The sequence below is a fragment of the Cavia porcellus genome, unplaced genomic scaffold, assembly GCF_034190915.1.
Source record: "Cavia porcellus strain 051 isolate PalLab524CR breed Dunkin Hartley unplaced genomic scaffold, mCavPor4.1 scaffold_23, whole genome shotgun sequence".
NCBI classification, from domain to species: domain Eukaryota; kingdom Metazoa; phylum Chordata; class Mammalia; order Rodentia; family Caviidae; genus Cavia; species Cavia porcellus.
This window is the reverse complement of record NW_026947506.1, coordinates 5,987,349-6,007,149: the sequence shown is the minus strand read 5'-3', so window position 1 is coordinate 6,007,149 and position 19,801 is coordinate 5,987,349. Positions and strand designations below refer to the sequence as shown.

At 56.7% G+C, this 19,801-nt stretch overlaps 1 protein-coding gene across 5 annotated transcripts in view; it reads left to right on the top strand.

The window, feature by feature from the left end:
• The window catches only part of LOC100724914 (glutamate receptor ionotropic, delta-1), a 580,436-nt gene that overhangs the window by 14,720 nt on the left and 545,915 nt on the right, over positions 1–19,801 (top strand). Inside the window, exon 1 of one of the 5 annotated variants that reach the window (XM_063233728.1) lies at positions 1,102–1,309. The exons of the other annotated variants lie outside the window; for them this stretch is intronic. The gene's annotated coding sequence lies outside the window, so the exon portion shown is untranslated. Of the gene's footprint in view, positions 1–1,101; positions 1,310–19,801 lie in introns of those variants that run through there. 5 annotated transcript variants of the gene reach the window in all.

The window sequence follows — 19,801 nt, the reverse complement described above, 5'->3', positions numbered from 1 at the left end:
GGCCACCCAGCATGGCCCTCTGAGCAGAGCTCCTGGATACCCTCACCTGGCCTCTGGCTCACTTGTCCCCTCCTCTGCCGTCCCCTGCAGCTCTGAGACCTCTGGGAGCTCAGGTCGCTGGAGGCTGGTGGGAGAGGGACGTAGTTCCCGTCACGATGCTCGATGGTCTGGCGCTGTGCTGGGGGCTGGGGCCGAGGTGGGCACAGGACTCACCCTTGTGTGGAGAGAAGGTGGAAAGCAGCCCCCCGGGGCCCCAGGAGGACAGGGACCATCCCTTAGCACTTCATTTGTAGCAGGGGCGTAGGTACAGCCCCGCCTGCAGACTGCAGTGCCTTCCCCTGGGCACAGGAACCCCTACACTGTTCCATACTGCCAGGGGCTTGGGGGGAGTCATACTCAGCCCCAAGATCTCGTGGGGGGAGTGGAGCAGAGGAGAGGAGGGTGAAGGGACAGCTGCACTGGACAGGGTGGTAAGGGACAGCAGGGCAGTCCGGGCTCCTGCTGGTGACACCTGTGACGCTGGGCTTGACAGGAGAGCAGGGGCTGCACCCTGGGGTGTTGGGGGCTGTAGTCAGGGTGCTGGGGTACCCAGGCCCCCAGGTGGACACCAGCCAGGTTCCCTTTGGTAACATGGGGCAAGGATCCAACATACCCTGGCCTTTGCCAAAGGGGATTCAGGAAGGGCTGGATCTAGGCCGTGGAGTGTTTTTTGTGACTCTGCCTGATCCCATTTCTTTCTGTTTTAATCTTCTTCCTCTTCCTCTTCTTTCTCCTCGTTGCTTTCCTTGCTCCCTTCTCCCTTCCTCTTCCTCTTTCTTTTTTGCCGAGCTTATTCCATACCAGAGCTACTCTTTCTGCTTAGCAAAAACATGGGGAAAAGCACCTGTGTTCCGCTTCTACTAAGGCAGGGGTCCTCAGAGGACTCTGAGAACCAATCACAGCTACCAGGTATAGGGATAACCTGATTGGCCCAGCCTGGGGCGTGTAGCCCACCTGACAACCAATCAGCACTTCCAGATAAGTGGCTAATCTTATTGGCCCATTCTGGGTCACGCGTCAAGTCCTGTCTCACGTGATCCACGCACGTCGCCCCCCTCAGACCACGTGGAACTGGAGACAGCGGCCCGCACTGCACGTGCTGGGCTGTGTGTGGGGCGTGGCGGGCAGGCCGGGAGCTGTGTGCCAGGATCTTTCTAGAAATGCGTGTGGGTGGGCCGTCGACGCTGCGGTGAGACCACACAACTGCCAGAGCTGTTTATAGGCGCGTCCTCATGGAGCAGGCCGCTTAGGACTCCGCGGTGGCGCTGAGGTTTGTTTCTGGGCTCCGTGCCCGTTACCTGTGTGACAACCAGCCCACAGAGCTGGCGGTGGGGTGGGCCGGGGTCCCGGGAATGCCCGGGTTTGAACCCTGGGGTCAGCTAGGGTTGGGGGTGGGGTGAGGGTGAGGGGGTGGGGGTGGGGAGGACGCGGGAGGCGCCTGCTTTAAACTCCTGGAAGCCTAGCCCTGTGCAGGCTCGCCGTCCCTCCCGGGCTGGCTTCTGCCTGAGTCAGCAGTAAAGGTCGCAGTCGCCACCCTGCTCAAGCTGTCCCTTTGGCAGTTCTGGCCTGGTCAGCTCCGAGAACCCGGACCACTTCGGGCCGCTCAGATATGACACTTGGGCAAGGCCTCGTGCCCACTGTGTCCGCGTGTCCCGGGCCCGGGCTGCCTTTCTCCCCTCTGGGTGCCAGCGGAATGAGACCGCAGTGTCCGCTGTGGGGTCCCCGGGGGTGCACACCCCCTGCTGGAGTGCAGTGGGGACAGCGCCTTCCAGGCCAGCCGGGCTGTCAGCCCTGGGCCCCGCAGGGCTTGTCTGGGCGCCTGGAGAGGTTGTGGCCCTGGGCGTGTGGGGCGCTGGAGGCCGGAGCGTTGCAGAGCGCTGTCCTGGGGGCGAGGCCGTCCAGCTTTTGCCTCCTCTGAAGAAGAGTTGCCGTGCTGCGGGGAGCTCAGAGGCCCGGGGTGGGGACTTCAGAAGCCACTCCCGGGGCTGACCAGCGCGTCCCGCGTGGAGTTTTTCGGGACTCGTTTAGGCAGTGCTGTGGAGGCCGCGGACTGCGAGGCTGCCGGCTGCTTTTCGGGAGACGTCAGCCCGCATTGGGAGGCTCTGGAGCGTCCTGCATCGCGGGAGCCCTAGCCGCTGGAATTACGTTTCTGTTGTTTTTCGAGACAGAGTCTCTCTGTGTGGCCAGGTTGACCTGGAGCCTGAGGGGTGGGGTTGTGCGTGGTTGGCGAGGGCCCCGTGCCGCTAGCCCTGCAGCCTGCGAGGCGACAGGTGAGCCTGGGAGACTGCAATGACTGTGGTACCCTTCCTGGGTCCCTGTGGAGCCGCAGGGCCAGGCAGCCCTCACCGGCTTCACGTGTGCCTGCCACAGCTGACGGTGGTGAGATGAAGGAATTCTCCAAGCCACACCCCGCTGTTGGCTCCCTGCCTCACCTGGCTTCACAGGCCTGTGCTCTCCGGGGGCCCCGTGGTCAGGGAGCCTCAGCTTCCTCTTCTGGAACACGGGCACCGTCTTGCCCAGCACTGTGTGCCTTGACGTGGGGGCCGCTTCTCTCCCCTGTTCCCTCAGAACCCAGTGCAGGTGGATTTTGAAGGATGCCTAGGAGCTTGTTTCCGTGTGATATCAGTAAGGTACTCCAGGTACAAAGGCATGGACTAGAGGTCTGACAACGACTGATATTTGATGTGAGCCGTTCCCAGGCAGCGAGTGTGTCTGTCACAGCTGAACTCCTGACAGGAAACCCTTTCCAGGCCTGGGGTCGGGCACACTTGGGGGCTGCTCTCTGTAAGGCAACTGCTGGAAGGATAGCTCGGTCAGCGCAGAGCTGGGGCACCTGCCCACCCCGCCCTGCAAACACATTTCCTGAGGCTGCTGGAGGGGCTGGGAAGCAGAGAACCTGGCCTTTGGTCATGCAAAGCTAGACTAGAACTTCTCGCAAAGAGGCACCACCTTTCCTCAAGATGCCCCTGGTCTTGACAGACAGCAGTAGAGACAAATAGGTCATGGATGAAGTGAGAAGTTGTCACAGTTCGAGGCAGGCTTTCCTGTCTGGTAAAGTCAGGGAAGGCTTCCTGGAGGACGCCTGAGCTGAGATTTTGGAGCACGAATAGGAGTTGAGCAGATGATCAAAGAGAAGGCTTTGTGGAAGGGAAGGGCACATTCTCCCAGGTGGCAGCAGCATGAAAGGGTGTGAAAGGGGGTCCTGGGTGAGGTTTCTGTGCCCAGGTGGAAGGCGGACTTCGAGGCTGTTAGGTGGTCAGGGTAGAGTGTGGTGTGGGCCTCTGGGTGCTGGGTTGTGCAGGGCAGGCTGAGGGTGAAGGTCAAGTCTTTGTGCTGAGAGCAGGGATCAGGGAGGAGGAGCAGGTCCAGAGATCCCTTTCCCAGCCTCCGGGTCCCCAGTGTGGCCCCTGGTCCCAGGCCCTGTTGCCTGGACTGACACAGGGACCCTGGTGCCTGCAGGAGTTGGGGTCCATGGTCCAGAGGGCAGGACCTGGGCCACTTGTGAGAGTCGCCCGGAAACACGAGGGCTCCCCGAAAAGCCCTGAGGTCACTTCTGTCCCTGAGTCCCTCCCCGCCCCTGGGGCAACTTCCATCCTCAGCTGCCACCTGGCAGTTCTGTCCCTTCAGAAGACACACAGAGGTGTGGGCACATACGCACACGCACTCACATGCATGTACACACGCACCCACCTTCAGGAGCTTGGAGTCTGGTGCGAATTCACACAGACTCTGTACTTTGGAGTTTTTGTGTTTTTGAGACAGGGTCTCGAGGTGCAGTGCAGGCTGACCTTAGACTCACTCTGTAGCCCAGGCTGGCCTTGAACTCAGGGCGATCCTCCTGCCTCAGCCTTCCTGGAGCTGGGGTCATGGCATGTGTCTCCACGCCCGGCACTGGTTACTCTGTCACATTGCAGCAGCAGCAGCTGAGAACACGTTCTTCGTCAGTGCGCACTCAGCAGATCCTCCTCTTAGAGACATTTGGTTCCTTTTATTGTTTCCCAGTGACACGACGCGACTGATGAACGTTCTCACCTGCGGGTTCTGGGCTGGGCCTGGCCTGGCCTGGCTGAGCAGCCTGTGCAGTTCTGTGGTTTGGTGGCCTCTGCCAGGTCGCCCTCCAGGGAGTGGAGTCCATTTGCGGCCCACCACACCCATAGGGTGGCTGCCTATCGGTTGTGCTCGTGACTGTGCCACTGGACTGTGGTTTCCGTGGGGCCCGTGGCCCTGGGCTTCCTTGGTGTCACTTTGCATTTGCCTGATTCCCGGAGGCTCCACTTCCCCCTGCGTCACACGCGTCCCCCTTGCAGGCCCTCACGGAGGGTACCGAGTGCCTTCCGGGTGAGTTACATATCTGAAAGGCTCATGGCAAAGGCGGCTGGCAGTGGCCCTGCTCCCGGCTTGGTGAGTGGGGCGGGGGGGTGGTGGTGCCGTGGCCGTGGATCGGCTGTGACAGCTGCCGTTGTCACCCGGCCTCTTCCTCATGGTCCTACTTGGCTCCTAAGGCTTGGTTGTCCGAGGGTCCAAAGGCAGGGTGTTGAGCAGTGATGCTCTGGGTCGCTGGGCCGCAGCCGTGGGACAGTGAGACGCAGGTCCCCTGGAGCACTGGGAATTCAGGCCACGCTGCCGCCACCTCTGATGCAAGGTAACGGTAGTACCAAAGTGTGCATAGATGCGATGGTTGTGTCAGTGTTTCAGGGTGGCACTGAGGGTGGAACCCAGGGCCTTCACATGGAGCTACATCCCTGGACCTTTTGTAGTTTTTCAAGACAGGGCCTCAGGTGTTAAGTTGCCCAAGGTGGACTTGAATGTGAGATCCTGCTGCCTGAGTCTCCCAGGGTGCCGGGGTGCAGGCCTGCACCATCCTGCCCAGCTCGTGCCTGGATTTCGTACCTCCTTTGCCAGCTGCCTGTGGGTGACCTGCACTTGCCTGTCTTTTGTCACCCACTTTCCCCGTGACATTCCTGCCATGTGGCCCATCTCCCAGGTCACGGCGCCCACGTCTCCTGCACCCTGGGCCTGGCTCCGTGGAGCCTCTCCGGCTCGTCTTTGTCTGGTGCCCTCACTGCCCAGCGCCGCAGATTCTCACTCTGGTTCCCCGGTCTGCTTGCTCCGCCTCTCCCATGTTATTAATTTCTCCCCTCCATTTCTCCTGTGGCTCAGACCTTTTAACCTTCCGTTCAACTTTCCCATACTCAATTAAGTAGATAGTGCTTGGAAAATGCACACACCTCTTCCGCGTAATCGTCAGCTCGTGCCAGCCGCGGGGTTTAAGGAGGAGGTGATCTGTCCCTGGGGCTTTGGTGCTGAGCTTTGAAAGCCAAGGGCTGTTGCCTCCCTGACAGTCACCCTGCCAGCCGACCCCTGGAGACCCCCCCACATGTTTTTTCTTTTCTGTCCTTTTGAGACAGGGTCTCGCTATGCCATTCCATCTGGCCTTGAGCTCACTTTGTAGCTCATGCTGGTCTCGATTTTGCGACGATCCTCCTATCTCAGCCTCCTGAGTGCTGGGATTCCAGGCTAGCACCACCACGCCTGGCCGTTCCTGTTATTCTTTAGCAGATTTCTGCCTTTTTCTCTGTGTAGGTTTTGCACATCTGTTATTAGGCTCATCCCGGAGGATTTTATAGATTTTTGCTTCTTATATGAATGTGCTTGCTTTCGGGTTACCTTTGCTAATTGGGAATGCTGGCGTGCACAGAACAATTGATTCCCGGGTATTGATTTTGTACCTGTGCGTCCCGCCGAGCCCCCATGTGTTGGAATAGTTTATTAGCTGTGTCTCAGGGCTTGGTGGGGGGTGCTTGGGCTCCCTGTGAGTCACAACAGCGTCCCAGTGTTTTTCCCTCTGCTCCACTCCTTTCCCCGGGGTTGCCACGTCCACCACCCGGTGGGGGCTCCTGAAGCTCCACCCAGTCAGCATCACTGCCAGCTGGGGTTTCCTGATGCCTGCGCAGGGGCGGCTCCCCAGCACCCTGAGCTCAGCCTTGCTCCCAGGGTCCCCAGCACCGCGGGGGTGAAGCCCCGAGAGTGGTGCAGACTCTCCCTGCGTGGCGTGGGTTTGTGTGGCAGCGGGTGGGGAGCAGGCATGTGCCAGATTGCTGTCAGGTGTTCCTGCTTAGGGCTCAGTTCAGGACGATGTGTGTTCGGGTCCTTGTTCTACTTAGGATTGCACTATGGGAAGTCACTCACATGTGGGTGGAAGAGTCTCCAAGAAGTCTTGAGAGGGAGTGGAAGGGCAGGCTGAGGACCCAGACCTGGACTCTGCCTCTCCTGTGAAGCTGGGCATCTTCCAGTGGCAGTTTCACAGTGTGTGACGTGGGCATAAGAATGGCGACAAGCTTGGTTGTGTTTTTTTGTGGCGTTGTTGTTAAGACAGGGTCTTGCTACGTAGCTGAGGTTACCTTGAAATCATGGTGATCCTCCTGCCTCAGCCTCTGGGGTGCTGGGATTACAGGTGTGCACTGCTATACCCAGTGCTGAAGGAAAAATGTTCAAGTTATCTTTGCAGTTGAGGATTTTGTTGATTTTCCTTCAGTTATTTTTCAGTTGTGCTGTATTTCTTTTGAAGCTGTGTTGCGACATTCATAAATGTTCTGTCTTTGATGTGGGACGTGTCTTTTATCAATACGAACTCTCTTCATCTGAGCGCTTTCCATCTATTTTGTCTGATAAACACCTCTTTCTGGGTTATCTTTTGCTTGGTGGTGTTTTTCTCACCCTGTTATTTTTACCTTTGTGGGTGTTTATGTTTCTATCTTTTGTCATAAATTATGTCATGATGAAAAAACCCTTTCTGTCTACAGAACATTTTAGTAGGGAATTTAACCTATTTACATTTATTGAGATTGCTGAGATGTTTGCACTTTTTTCTTGCTGTTTCTTTTTGTGTTTCTTGTTTACTCTTCCTTGTTGGGCTGTTTGTGTTCCTGCCTTTCATTGGATTGCGTGGGTTTTCTTTGCCCCAGTTCCTTGAAACCATGGTCTCAGCAGGGTCCCTTCTGTCCGCCAGGCACAGTCACCCTTTGCTGTATCAGAGGACAGTTAGTGTCCTGGCCTCTGGCCGCTGATCCTGGAAACATTTCCTCCCGTCTTGTGCAGTGGAGAGCTGACTGCTGGCGTTCAGAATGGTGCGTACTTGTTTGCTGATGGTTTCTTTTGTTTTGAAGCTCATATTCTGTCATTGTCCCCCTGTGTATAGGATCAGAGTTTCTTTCATCTCCCTGAACAAGACAGACCTTCACTGTGCCTAACTTCTCACTATGATGAGACCAACTGAGATGTTAAGTTCCAAATTTAATGCTTCGTGAGGTTCAGAAAACAGTCTCAACCACTGATTTTAGTTTTCTCTCTGCGTCTTGCACCTCTTGTTCTGTGTTTTCTTTGTCTTCTTTGTTTGTGGAAAGATTAACGTTGCACGATTTTAGCCATTGTGGGCTTCAGTGACTTCTGGTCTAGTCCCAGTGTCACAGGACCATTAGCAGCGTGCTGTCGCCCTGCGAAGGGTTCCTTCCTGCCCCGTAGCAGTCTCGTGTTTTTCTGGTCCCTCCTGCACCCCTCCCCTGCCATCTGCTATGTCTGGATTCCTGTTTCTGGCTGCGGGAGCACACCCCTAGGTGGTTTTCTCCAAGCAGATTTCGAGCACCTGACCTTTCTAAAGATCCCTCCTTCCTTCCAAAGGCAGGGTGGAGGGTTCCAGGTTTCTCCCGGCTTCTACCTAAGTGCTTTTGAGTTGCTGTTCAATGGACTCATGAATATCTGACGCCAGCACTGCCCCTCAGTGCTACCTGGGATGGGCTTGTGCTGGGCTCCCCGCGTAGGAGCTCGTTACCCTGCAGCCAGACCAGGGGTGCGGGTCACCCCAAGGCGGCAGGCCCCTGTCTCACACTGGCTTCCATCCTGGCAGGCAGTCGCCTGTGTTTTTCTCCTGGAAGAACTTGGTACGTTTCCTTTTTCCTCTTGGATTCTGCGATTCCGCTGCTCTGTGCCTAAATGTCATCTTTTTACATAATCCTGCTCCGCACATGAGTTCTGTCGGTCTGAGGACCCATGGCTTTCTGTGGGAATTTGTTCTTTAAAAAGTGATTCCTCTGCTCTGCATGGTCTCTGTTTGGAAGTCCTTTCAGGGTGGCTGGTGTTTGCAGCCCCGGCTGCTCTTTACTTCCTTTTGTTTGCCGGGTCTCTGGGCATCAGTGTACCTCCCTCGCTCCATGCTGCTGTTCAGTGCCCCCTTAAGGCTCTGTATGGAGGAGGAAGCGTTGGATTCGCAGGCTCCTTTCACCCGGAGCCTGGTGTCCCCACTTAGCATGTGTGGCCGTCCTGGTCCCTCTGAGTCCTCAGGGTTCCCTTGTGTGCAGGCCTTGATGGGGCTGGCAGAGTCAGGATGCCGATGTCCTGTGAGGCCCTGAGGATGCAGCCATGGCCGGCCGGGAGGTCTCTGGGGGCTGCAGAGTGCAGGGTGGGGTGAGAGTCTCCCCTCAAGCTTCCCCATGGCTGCTGACCTCGTTAGGAGCCCCATTTTAGTTTTTAGCACCCTACTGACTTTTTATTGGATATTTCTTTTTGATTTTATTATGAAAGTAGTAAAATACAACAGAACAATACAGAATAAAGCCAACTAAGATCGTACAGTGAAATTGGTACACAACTTCACAGCAGGTTACTGGAAGAACAGTAATAGGTGTCACAGTATATTTCGTTATCTTTACAATAGTTGTTCTTTCAATCACATATATCAAAATAAAATGAAATACAGGACATTATAGGACTCATCAAAACAGAATATTGAATAGAGCAGTACCATTAATCAGAAAAGAGCAAAACAATAATAAAAATGTTTGCCTTCAAAGAGAGAGTGGAAGGAAGTCCCTTTTATTTGCTATGGTCAGCCTCCCAGGAGATGCTCAGATTTCTGGTTCCCATTTGCTAACAGGGGGACAGGAGAAGGGGGTAGGGGAAGTGGGATGTTTGACTCTAGGCCGTGCATCAGTAGGTTCACTGTTGCTTACCAGGGAGGGGAGCTGCTTGTTTGGTTTCCCAGCATCCTAAGTTCCAACATGGTGCGGATCTCAGGAGACACTGGTGGTTCTCCCCCTAGAAGGGTTGCAATCTGCCACACCACCGCCACTTACCAGGGAAGGGAGCTGCTTGCTTGGTTTCCCAGCCCCTACTGACTTTTTAAACAATTATCATTTTGTTTATTTTTAATATTGAGGACCAAATCCTGGCAGGCTCTTGTACTGAGCTGCTTCCCAGCCCCTTTTATTTTTTAAAATTTCGAGACAGGGTCTTGGTAGGAGTTAAACTTGTGATCCTCCTGTCTCAGCCTCCCAAGTGCATGGATTACCGGTGTGCGCCAATCACCCCCAGCCTATTATGGATTCTAAAACATTCTTTAATTTTAAATCATTTCCAGGGCCTTGTGTCAGTAAGGAGAGGCCATCATGTCCTTTGCCTCTATTTAGGTGTAGCTACCTCCTCTCTGCAGATGACCTTGTTCCGTCAGGGACCCTGTGACAGGTGCTGTTGTGTGTCACTGCTCCCGTAGGGTGATGGTCCCTCGGGTGGGGACGTTTCTCTATGAGCACTGCTGTCTCTGGTGGCTGCGTGATAGTCTGGGTGACCCACTGCCTCCCTTTCCTTCTCAGCCTTTCACGGTGGTGAGAAATGCTGTGGGAATTGGGGGCTGATTTCCTAAGATCCAGTCTCAGGAGGAGGGTGCTGGTGTTTATCACAGTGAATCATAACGTGTCCGGCTCAGATTAAATACCTTCATGTTACTGTGTGGCCAGCACCACCATCCATTTCTGGGACCTTTTTTTTTGGTGACATTTTGGACTAAGCCCAGGACCTCTGCCCTGAGACTGAGCAACATCCCCAACCTTCTCTTTATTTTTTAATTTGGAGAAGGAATCTCATTAATGTACTAAGTTGGTCAGGCTGGGCTTGACGTGGAGATCCTTCTGCTTCAGCCTCCCAGCGTGCTGGGATTACAGGTGCTCCCTGGAATAGCTCCTCCTTGTTCCTACTCCCTTAGCCCCAGTGGCCCCTGCTTCTGTGTGGCATAGTGTCCTCAGAGTCTTTCCATTCTGCACCTAAGTGCCCCTGTGTGGGACAGCTGAGCCCAGCTCCCACATGTGCCCTGCCTCCCCTCCCCAAGGGTTCTCCTGACACCCCACTCTTGACCAGGGAAAAGGGGTCAGGTCTGGGGCGGTCTGCTGTGCACAAGGCCACCAAGTGGGTCTGGAGGTCCCGCAGGACTGCCCTGCATTCGGGTGCTTTGGCCGTGGCACAGTGGGCACTGGGCCCTGCAGCAAGTAGGCCACCCCAAGCCCCTGGGCCATTGGGTCCCCCAGGGGAGCCCTGCTCATCCTGAGGACCGTGAGCAGGAGAGGACAGGCAGAGACCACAGGTCCACAGAGTATACAAGGTGGACTCTTGCTCGGGGTGACCCTGGTCCTCTGAGTCTAGAATCCCGGGCCCTGAGTCTAGAATCAGGGTCTGGGGGAGCAGGACCACGGGACTCTGAGTGGTCCCATAGGTGAGGTGGCCAGGGCAGGTCTGCTCCTGTAAGGAGGCAGGCAGGACTTGGATATGTGCTGCTCTCCAGGGCATGGTCCTGTGGCCACCTTCTCTGATCCCCGAGATGACACTAATAGAGTCCTTATACCACACCCTACTGGGGCCGCCCAGGCTCCAGGCCAGCCCCGTAAATACCTGTGTGCAAGGAACAGGTGTGCAGTCCTGGCCTGGAGCGATGTGCTTTTGATCTGGCCCTCTGCCTCTGCCATGGGAAAGGGCACGAAATCAAGCTGGGCGCCTTGTCTGACGGGAGCCTGGGTCTGCGTGTGATGCTCTGAGAGGAAGGACCATGGAAGGCGGGGGCTGCCCTGGACCCCAGGCTGGGCTACCTCCTGCCCAGGCTTTGTCTTTGGTGTCTTCTGCTGGAGGCTTCGATGGTGCTGCTCCAGGAAGGGGAAGGAGCTGTGGGCTGCATCTCCAGTGCCTGGGGCGCCTGCCTGGTGCCTGAACCCACTTGTGAGTCAGGGCTGAGAATCGTACCGCAGCTCGACCCCTGCCTGGGTGCCTTGGTGACTCTACATGCATGTGCGTGGTGGTGAGGGGGACTCCCAGAGTGTGGTCCCCAGGGTGCGACAGGGCAGGCTGCAGTGCCAGGAGAAGGGCTGGGGGAGGGTGGGTGAGTGATGGTCACGGGGAAGAAGGGGTGTGTGACCTGTCAGCTGGTGGTGGAGGAGGGTGAGGGCTGTGCCCTGGGGTGGGAAGCAGATGAAGTGGGCAGCCTGGCTGAGTGATGGGAATCGAAGCAAAAGTCCAGCGAGACCTGATGGTCCCAGACCTCGGGGCTGGTGGGGGGATCAACTGCCCACTAGGAGCTCAGGACCAGCCTGACCCTGCGGAGTGAGACCATCTCACAAAACCAAACCCAAAGCAAAGTGAAACAGAAACAACCTGGTTCCTGTGTGACTGGGAGGAGTGGCTGAGCCTCAGACTCAGTGGAGGAGGCGGCCGGCCCAGCCTGCTCTCCCCATGCCTGCTTCAGCACCCCCTCTGTAGGTGTGGCCGCCTGGAGGTGCAGTTTAGGCTGGACTGTGGTGGTGGCTGTGGCTGTGGCAGTAGATGAGGTGACCAGGCCAGCAGAGTGGGTGGGGCGGGCACAGGAGGTCAGAGGTCAAGGACAACCCTGGCCATAGGCCATGGGCCCTGTGTCCTCCTGGGCCTGCAGAAGTGGAGGCCGAAGGGGCCCTGCCTAGGCTCGTTTCCCGGGGATGAGACACCCTGCATGTGTTTCTGGTTTAATGTTTCCGTCCTTGATCTGTTTTGAGTTTAGTGTTGTACAGCTTCACTGTCCTGCCCATGGATGGCCCGGGGATGGTCAGTTCTCCAGCACTGTTGCCAAGCGGGTTCTCTCCTCCCTGGCAGTGCTTCTGGCCCCTGTCAGACACCGAAGCTTACATACTGCCCGGTTTCTCTCATTTGAGAACCCAAAATAGAAAAGCATTTGAAACATAAAAGGCAGATGGTAAGACATGGGAGAAAGATCTTTTGCAAAAGGGAAGGCCCCAGGAGATGAGGGAGAGGACAGGGAGACGTGAAGAGATTCAAACCTGTGGGAACCTGTGCGGACTCTCCATGGGGAGTGCGATCCTCACGCTGCCCACGGGATGAGGACAGGAATGAGGACTACAGGGCAGGGTGAAGAGTGCACGGGATCCTGACCGCGGTGTCCAGGGAGAGGCTCTGTGGGAAGGACCAGCTGCAGGTGCCTGGCGGCTCAGCAGCGGGGTCCCGGGCCCTCTGGCTTTGTATGCAGGTACCTGTCTGGCAGAGGGACCGAGGGCACAGAGCAGTGCTGGGGGTGACAGCTAGGGGAACACAGGCTTAGAAAGGACCCTGTGGGGCTTCTCCTGTGAAACAGAAAGCACCTGGCAGCATACCCGCCCTGGGAGCCAACATCCACAGAGCCCTGAGCTTCCTGCCCATCTCTGGCCAGGTCAGGGGCTCCTCTGTGTCTTCCTCTCCATGAGACACTCCAGGCACAGCTGCAGTTTAGGGCTTCAGTCCAGGCCTGGGACCAGGGGCAGGGCCGCTGAGGGCCTAGCAGGAAGCCCTGTCTGCCTGGGAGGACGAAGGGGGAAGCTGGGTGCAAGCTGTCTTCAGCAAAGCCAGAGAAAGCAGGAAAACCAAGAAGTAATTTTAGTGCATTAGGCTTAGCTGGGCGGGTGTTCACAGAGCGTTCAGTTTATGGATGGTGATAGGTGAGCAGTTAGATTAGCGGGAAGCCAGTGAGCTCGAAAGGAGGGAATTAATTTATGAGATTGCGAAGGGGAAAATTGTTTGCGGACTTACAGGGGTTTTGTTGTAACAGCATCCAGTTAGCAGAAACAAGCAGCACCGGCAGGCCCAGCTGTCCGTCAGGGAGCCAGTGGCCGGGCACTCAGGAGGAGGGCGCCGGCGGGCACAGCCTGTCCCTCGGGACGTCTTTTCCTGGGCTTCGGCACTGAGGATGTGGGGCCAGAAACCTGGTCCCAGGGTTGTGGTGGGGTTGGGGATGGAGGGGAGGTTTTGGTGGCTGGATGTCATTGTGTCCTGCCTCAAGGTCACACGTTCAGAGCTGCCGAGGGAGAACCTGGCTGGAGAACCCCAGGAGGCTGGGGAAGGAGTCGGCAGGGCAGCCCAGAGCCCACCTTTCTGGCTACTCTGGGGGATGGGATCCATGGGTGCTTTGCAGAGGCAGAGGTCTTGCCCATACGTGGGGCTGGTAATCGAGGAGCGGGGTTGAGAACCTTCCTCCTAGGCCCCCTGGGGTTCAGCCCATGGTTGGCTGGGTCCCAGCACAAGCACCATGGCAGAAGGGCGTGGGGAAGCAAAACTGCTAAGTTCTTGGCAGCTGGAGGCAGGGCAGGGAACAGTGCCAGCCCAGGTTAAGTCCCAAGGCCATGCCTCCACGACCCCTCAGACACACCCAGAAGCCTGCTTCACCAGTGACTGCGGGCTGCGAGGTCAGTAGGGTTGGTGTAGTCAGACCCAGCTGTGAAACCCGCTGGAGAGACGGACGCAGCCCGAGGCTGCTGACTGATGAAGGGTGAGCCTGCTCCCCGGGACCACAGGTGTGTCCCCTTGTCAGCTGCAGCAGGGAAGGGACAGTGCTGAGAGCGGGGTGTGGGCCCAGGGCAGACCTCTTTTCCGGGTGTTTTTCAGGCCCAGCCCTTCGGGTCCTTTTTGCAGTTTGAGGGAATTTGCACTTTGAAAGTCGAGTGACTCTGATGTCACCAGGCTTGAAGGCGCCAAGCCGTCTGGAAACATCCGGAGATGGATTTGCTGCTTTTTCACCCACGTCTCACTTAGCTGTGACTGAGGCAGCCTGAACTCCGCATAGTGCGCTGTCAGCAGGAAGCAGAGCCCCCGGCCATCAGGGTGCTGTGCACAGATTTCAGGCCAGGGAGCCAGGGGCCAGCCCCAAGGTAGAGCGGGCGCCCCGATTCTGCCTGTGTGGGTGGGCACACACTGGTCTGAGTCACCCTGTGACCTGCGGGATGATATGCCCAAGTTTCCAGCCTAGCTCATCAGGACAGACAGACATAGGTGCTGCCAATGGATTTGTTTTTGAGGCAAGGTCTTGCCATGCAGGTCAGGCTGACCTTGAACTCGCCATGCAGCCCAGGCTGGCTTTGAAAGTGCAGTGATCCTCCTGCCCCAGCATCCGAGTGCCGGGCTCATCAGCGTGCATCACTGTTTGTTCCCAGGGGATTTTCGACTTGACTTCTGAAGCCAGGCTCCCGTGGATGCGCAAATGGAGGAGGTGGGCAGCGAACCCTCATGCACAGACTTCGCTTCCTGGTGGCGGCCCTGGGTCCTCAAGAGCCAGCAGGCTCCGGAGGCTCCCTGGGTGCTGAAGTGCGCTGGAATGGTTGGGGGTCTGCCCTGCCTGCCCACTGGGGAGGCCACAGTGGGAACCTGTCTCACCCAGGGCTTGGAGGGGGCCCACACCTATGACAGTGCATCACTAGGGGAGCAAATGTGTGGGTGACAGTCCCCTGTCACCCTAGCTGGGTCTCCTCCTGCTGCCATGGGGCTGCACAGGCAGAGACAGAAGCTGGTCTTTCATGTCTGAGGGTCCCAGTGTGCGTCCTGGCTGTGTGACTGTAAGGGGGTTTCTTACCCTCTCTGAGGCCTGCTTTCCTCGCGGGTAGGCTCCTGGGGGCTGGGATTGGTGCAGGAACCGCCCGCCTCCCCTGGCACATCCCCCTCCCTGACTGCTGAGGCCCCTGGGGTGGAAGATCTGCAAACCCCTTGCTGTCAGCTTCCCTTCCCCTCTGCCATGGGGTGCAGGGAGCTTAGAGTACGGAGATTAGGGGCCCATTTGGAGCAGCCTGAGCACAGCGTTAGCCATGCTGTACATCCTCTGAAGCTCCAGAAATAAACACGGGGACGTTTGGGTCCCCACAGACTTGGGTGAACTGGTTGTCCTGGGTGAGCCCCTGCAAGGTGGGGAGCCTAGCAGGGAGGCAGCCACCTCGCCTGGGGCTGCAGTCATCTCAGTAGAAGCCTGGGGCCTGTTCCCAACCCACAGACCCAGGGTCCTCGCAGACTAAGTGCCAGCTGTTGAGGGCCCAGGGCACCCGGGCGCCCACACAGGGCCCTGTGGGGGGCCCCCATGTGACTCTTTCCTGAGTAGCCCCTTGGTGCAGTCATCGCCCCCAAGAACAGGGAGGTGCTTGGAAAGACAGGAGGGTGGCAGGCCTGGCCTAGTGGCCTCTGGACTTGGGGAAGTGACCTTAGGGGTGAGGGCTACTCCCGAATTGCTGTGGGTCCGGAGGAGCCTGCAGGATTGGTGGGGGCAGGGGTGCTGCCCTGGGTGCCAGTTATGACCTGGGAGACCACAGATGCCAGGTCAGGGCCTTGTGCCTGGTTGTGAGTCCTGAACAGGGTTTGTGTGGGGTGGTGTGGGGTGGAGGTCAGGTGAGGACTCCAGGGGCTGGATCCTTTAGAGGGGGAGGCAGGAGCTGCAGAGTGGCTCGGGGTGTCCTGACCCTGTCCTGTGCATGGCTTCCCTGGGTGGTTCTTAGAATGCAAAGGACAAAGGCCACACAGCCAGGGCCCCTTCGGGTGGGGGTGCAGCCAAGCAGAGAGGCGCGGACCCCTCCCTCCTTCAGGGAGGTGATGTCAGGGCCCCAGCCTGCCGGCTCAGCCCATCTTCCCGTGTTGTCCCACCTGCAGCCCTGCACTGCCGGGTTGCTTTGTGTCCTTGCTGGGTGACAGGGAGCTGCCCCCTGGGCTGTGTTCTCCCCTCCTGTTTTCACCTCCTGAGACTGCACCTCACTCCTGTGGCCTCACTGAAATGCATGCTCTGGCCTGCCCACTTCTCTTATCTCCTCTGGTGCCTTATAAATGCTGAGCGCTGAGAGGAGTCCTCCCAAATCTGCTGATTTACGCTATCATCTTCCTGTCCCTGCAGACTATTCCCAGACATAAATAACCGAGGAGCTGCATCTTCAGAAAGCCTCTAGCCAGCCTCCTTTTCTGTTCACTGCAGCCCGGAAGTTCTCTTTTGGCTCCATGCCACCCATGGGAGACCGGGACCCCAGGTCCCTGCGAGCTGGCCCTCAGGGCTCCTGTTCCACCTCTGTCCGAGCCACCTTCATGTTCAGGAGCAGTGGTTTGGCTGAGCCTAAACGTGCCGATGACTCAGGAAGTGGCTCCGGGGCTGGAATCGTGGGCCATCCCGATGCCCGGTGAGCCTGGAGAGTGCAGGACTGGAGAGGTGGGGGGACCAACCGGCCCCTGCATGGCGGCTCAGTGTGTGTCTGTGTGCAGTAGCGGGGTGCCGCTCTGGTGGGTGAGGCTGGAGATGGGCTGTGTGGAGAGAACAGCCAGGCTGGAAGTGGGGGCCCAAGAGTCAAGGGGCAAGGTGACAGCATGTGCTTTAGTGACGCAGGTTGGGTGAGTTCCAGAGACTGCTTCACTGTGGGGTGCTGGTAATGAAGAACAGGTGTCGGGCACCGGGACCTTGATGGATGCAGAGTAGACCTGGTGTTGGGTGTTTTCACGACACCCCACCACAACAAAACCAAGGGGCCACAAGACGTTTTATTCCTACTTTTTCTCCTTGCGGTATTCTGTGTGACTGATAAATAAATTCCACGTGTGTCAGGGGAGCTTTGATAGGCACTCACGTTATGATCAGTCGGTCGGCGCATGTAGGGTGGTGGACCTGTGTCGCCCCACACGGCCACCCTTTTGGGGTACAGACACTGAAGATCTTCTCCCTAAGAAGTCCCAAGTATCCAGATTGGCAATATTTAGGGTCTCAGTGCCGGGCACTAGGCCGTGAGAATTTATTCATCTTTTCACTGAACATTTGTGCCTTGTGACCCAGGTCTGCTCTTTACCTCTGTGCCAGCCGTCAGTGACCACGGTGCTGCTCCTTGCTTCTGTGAAGCCTGAAAGCCACAGAACCAGCTGTCGGGCAGGGAGAAGACGGGGACCCCGGCGGGGTGATGGTGAGGCCTCGAGCCTGGGGCAGAGGTCCGTCCTCGCCACTCTTAACCCACCCCTGTCACAGAGCATCCTCTGCAGTGTGCGGTGGCTACTGATTGAAATTTAACCACACTTAAAAAATTACCTTCTTGGCTCTGCTCGGTTACCCTGGGTTTCGTCCTCATGCTGTGAGCCGAGCCCCTGTAGCCAGCACCATGTGTCACAGAGGAGCCGTGCCAGCCCACGGACTTGGTGCTGTCTCTAGGCCCTGCCTGCCCTGCGTCTGGTATCAGGGTGCGGGTCCTGAGGGGTCTCAGTTTTCCCTCCAGCCTCTTCCTGCCACCCTCTCCATTCTGGGACGAGAGGCGGGGACACAGAAGCAGAGCTGTGCTGAGCGGTGCCTGCTGGATCCTGCTTGGGTCCGGAGCAGGTGGGACCCTGTGGGCCCCAGCAGTGGATCCAGGGATGGGCAGGGAGACAGGTTCACAGGGAGCCTGGCGAGGCAGCTGAGTCGGGTTTGTGGAGCGGGTTCAGGGCGAGGAGGTCGTGGCTGCCCTCAGGTGTACTTGGTTGTGATTGGGCAGGGTCCTGGCTCTTACTCTCCTTCCTTGACACGGCTCACACACCTGGCACCTGGGGTCCTCAGGGAAAACCACAGGATATGCCAGGGTTTTGAATCTGGTTGTCGAGGAGGAGTGCAGGGCAGTGGAGTGGTCTGGGGCCAGCACTCTTGGGGTGCATGCAATGCCTTCCTGGGTAAGCCAGGGTCACTGTTGCTGCAGGGCCAGTGCTCGGCAGCCCGCAGAAGGGAGGTCCAGCGGGCACCCCAAAACCCTTCCTTCAGCAGAGTGGCTGACCCCACATGGACATCCACCGAGAAGTGATGAACTGAGAATGAGAGGGGAAATTGGCTGGGCTTTCAGAGGTCAGCAGTGTCCAGGTCAGCTAAGCCTGCAGGGGACTTGCAGAGGCTGGTCTTGGAGGACTCATCAGCGTGGGCTCCTCACCTGCCCAGCTGGCGTCCCTATGCCCGGGCCAGGGTTCGGGCCAGGTTCCCTGTGCTGTGGAGCTGGGAGCTGCTGGTGTGGGAGCAGGAACTCGGTTCTCCTGGCGTCCCCACCTGGTCCCTCCACAGCTGTGCGGGGTGCACAGGCAGCTCGGTGTGCCCACCTTGAGAGGGGCACCTGCCTGGCATGGAGGGTTTGGAAGGGGGGCCCTTCCTCCTGTGCTCTCTTCCCCTCCCCTGCAGGAAGCTGAATTCTTCCTAAACGGTATGCTCTGCTCTTGGTTTAGAAAGCTCCAGGGAAGCGGGGGATTCTCCCCTTTGTGTCTCATTTTTCACTGTAAGAGTTTTGTCCACGTAGAGAAGTGCTGGCAGATAGCAGCTCAGTCCACAGATCTGAAATCGGAGGTACTCAAAGCCAAAAGTTTAACAGTGCTGATGTGACATCCCGAGAGACAAATGTCACACCAGGAAACTTTGTCTAAAATTATTAAAAATATTACATGAATTACCTTTGGGCAACATGTGTATGGTGTATATGAAATAGAAATGAATTTTATGAAGCTGGGCGTGGTGGCACATGCTTGTAATCCCAGTACTCAAAAGGCTGAAGCAGGAGGATTGTTGTGAATTGGAGATCTGTTTGAGCTACAAAGTAACTCAAGGCCGGCTTCAACTTCATACTTGTCAACTTTTTTGAGACTCTGTGTCTCAAAAAAAAAAAAAAAAGATTTTGTGTTTCGGCTCTGGTCCCATTCCCATGGTATTTCATTATGTATATGAAAATACTCCAAAGAGTGATAAAACCTGACACCTGCAGCACTCTGGTCACAGGCTTTTCAGATGGGGGGTATCCAGCTGTGTAATGCACACCCATCATCTGGATTTAGCTGTTGTGGACATTTTGCCATATGTCTGCTTCCTCTTTTTTTTTTTTTCTGGTTGTTGTTGAAATGTTTAAAGTAAATTACAAGTATCCTGAAATTTAGCTCCCCGGTACCATAATCCTAAGCTCTCTGGGGTTCACTTTTTGTAGTTTCATTTACCTGTTAAAGAAGGGCAAGTAGAATGCACACACACATACACACACACACGCACGCACACACAGACCCCACATTCATGTAACTTTCATTACAGTTTATTGTTGCGATAGGTCTACTTTATAATTTTTTTTTTTTTATTGGTACTGGGGATCAAACTCACAACCACGTGCTTGCAAGGCAGGTGCTTATGCCGCTGAGCTAAATCCCCAGCCCTATAATTATGTTTTAAAACACTCTTTCTGGGCCTGGTTTATAAATTAAACTTCATGCTGCCCCCGTATGTACAAAGTGCTGATGGTCTGTAGTGTTCAGGGTGCCTGTGGATCCAGGCTTCTCCCTGGGTTATTGGAACTCATCCCTCTCCGAGGAGGCAGGGTTGCTGCCCCCCTAAAGTGGGGGAGCATGTTCCTCCTGTTCTGGATTGGCTCACATGTGTTGGTTTCCCGGAGGCCTCGTGCTTGCACAGGCAGGGACTGGGGCAGAGGGTTGGATTGTGGGGTCCACACTCATCTGTGGGGTCATGGCTGTTCTGTTGTGCTGCTGGAAGGCTGGGTCACTGGGGGGGGTGATTCAGAAGTGCACATCTCACTTCCTGGTCACTGGGGGCGGTGAACGGGCAGTGCACGTCTTACTTTGGTCTCCTCCCTGCCCACTCTGCTTCCAGGCTGCTGTGATGGGAGTGGTTTTCCTCCTCTCGTCCCTTGACACCAGGCCCTCTGAT